Here is a 2500-nt window from a genome sequence, read left to right on the forward strand (position 1 = left end):
TATTTTTTAAGATACCCCTTTTGTGCCATTACGAAATGATAAACTTCTCTTAATGATCTCATCTGACCACCGCCCGAGTTGCAAATCATTTTTGTGTATAAACCACGCCATAAAAAAGTTTTGTTTCAAATGTTTTCAGTTCATGCCGTGAAAATGAGGAAGTGTTTTTTGACATGGTCGTGCTGTGTGAATGAGGAAGTGGTTTTAGACAGTCATGCTGTGAAAAAATAGGAACTATTCTGTGAGACAAGGTCTCGTGTTTATATTTTATCTCAGAACACGAACTGAAAACATTTGAATCAAAACCATTTTAAGTATGTTTTGTAAATGATTCATACAATCGCCCAGTTATTTTCCAAGCTGTCATTTCCTGTGGCCGCACCCAATGCTTAGGTAATTTCCTCGTCGTTGCCTTATAAGTGATTCACCAGACAGTTTCTGCCAGATGGGATTTTCATTTTTACAACTGAGACATGGACTCACTCTCTTCTGATGAAGACAACAGCTCACTACAGAGTTGGTAAGTTTGTGTATGGTTTTCTCTTTGAACGATGAAGCAAATGATTATTAATTAAATCATGATAATTCTGATATATATATATATATATATATATATATATATATATATATATATATATATATATATATATATATATATATATATATATATATATATATATATTTTTTTTTTTCCTGGCAGGTCGTTGGGAGAAATTGAGTTTTCATATTACGACGAGGTGCATGAAATTAATACTCTTATTGAAGAGATCAATGATTTTAGAAGAGAATTGAAAGACATTTATAATGAGTGGTACGAAGTCTTATCACGTCCTCTCATCTCGAAGGAATTAAACCAATGGTGAGACACGTGTGTGTGTCTTTCTACCTACCTCTCTCTGCTCTTATTGAAGAGATCAATGATTTATAATGACTGGTCTCTGATCTCGAATGAATTAAACCAATGGTGAGACACGTGTGTGTGTCTATGTGTGTGTATGTGTGTGTGTGTGTGTGTGTGTGTGTGTGTGTGTGTGTGTGTGTGTGTGTGTGTGTGTGTGTGTGTGTGTGTGTGTGTGTGTGTGTGTGTGTGTGTGTGTGTGTGTGTGTGTGTGTGTGTGTGTTGCTTTCCCTGTCTGTTTGTATCTCTCTCTGTCTGTCTCTTCATCTATACCCTTGACTTATTATTTTATTTTTTTTCAGCACTATCACACAACATCAGCTGTTGAAGCAATCTTGTACAACACATGATTTTCTGGAGGTAAATGTTTCTGAATTATTCTGAATTATTCTGAATAAAATGTATCACTCTCTCTTTAGAATGTCGTCTAATGTTGGTTGCATCATTAGTTTGGATGTGGTTTTGTCAGTACACTGGAATTCATTTTATTGACCTTGAAAGGATGACAGGCTCCTGGTGTGTTAATTCAGTGGTCAATGAGGCTTACTCATATTACCATGTAATTATTATCCACTTTTTGTTTCAAAACAGAATATGGTGTCTGAGTTTCGAAATCACAAGACATCTGGAGAAGATTGCTGGGAAAGATTATACATTCTCGCAAATGAATATTTAATATTTTCAATATTAATAAATTATATTTGTTTTGTATACAATTACTTGATTCTGAATTACAAAAAAAGAATCAAGACATGAAGGGAGGGTAGGTGCGCCCCCCCAATGACCCATCACCCCCTCATCCCATCCCTCCCCTCCCCATGTGTGTGTGTGGGGAAGGGTGGGGGTGGGATGAGGGAGGTGGTGGGTCAAAGGTGGGGGGGCGCACAGGGGGGATGAGGGGGGTGGGGCTTGTGTGGGAGGGGCTTGTGTGGGCGAGGCTTCGGTGGGGCTTGTGTGGGCGGGGTGTGTGTGTGTGGGGCTTGTGTGGGTGGGGCTTGTGTGGGCGGGGTTTATGTGGGTGGAGCTTGTGTGGGAGGGGTTTATGTGGACAGGGTTTATGTGTGTGGAGTTTTTGTGTGGAGCTTGTGTAGACAGGGCTTATGTGGGAAGGGTTTATGTGGGCAGGGTTTATGTGGGCAGGGGTTTATGTGGGTGGAGCTTATGTGGGAGGGGCGAATGTGGATGAGGTTTGTGTGGATCAATGGATGGGTGGAGAGATGGGTGGAGAGATGGGTGGATGAGTGGAGCTTGTGTGGATGGGTGGATAATTTTTTAATTAAATAAACATGTTGTGTGTGGGGAACTAATTAACTAATCACTAATTATGTGAATATGATGAATATGGGTGGAGCTTGTGTGTGTGTGGAGCTTGTGTGGAGCTTGTGTGGAGCTTGTGTGGGGTTTGTGTGTGGTGGGGTTTGTGTGGGCGGGGCTTGTGTGGGTGGAGTCAAAAAGGGGCGGAGTCAAAAAATTTCAATTTATTGGAGCTTGTGAGGGGTTTGTGTGTGGTGGGGTTTGTGTGGGGTTTGTGTGGGCGGGGATTGTGTGGGCGGGGTTTGTGTGGGTGGAGTTAAAAAGGGGCGGAGTCAAAAAATTTCAATT

The 2500-nt window shown here is 41.0% G+C and overlaps 1 long non-coding RNA gene across 1 annotated transcript; it reads left to right on the forward strand.

The window, feature by feature from the left end:
- The first annotated feature begins 190 nt into the window (after nt 1–190).
- On the forward strand, nt 191–2425 carry LOC147007483 (uncharacterized). Its single transcript, XR_015054158.1, has 4 exons — nt 191–520; nt 701–859; nt 1201–1258; nt 1490–2425. It is a non-coding gene; the product is annotated as an uncharacterized LOC147007483 (long non-coding RNA).
- Nucleotides 2426–2500: the final 75 nt, after the last annotated feature.

This window comes from Eptatretus burgeri, unplaced genomic scaffold (assembly GCF_056783735.1).
Source record: "Eptatretus burgeri isolate ZD-2024b unplaced genomic scaffold, Ebu_testis_v1 Ebu_testis_scaffold_138, whole genome shotgun sequence".
NCBI lineage: Eukaryota > Metazoa > Chordata > Myxini > Myxiniformes > Myxinidae > Eptatretus > Eptatretus burgeri.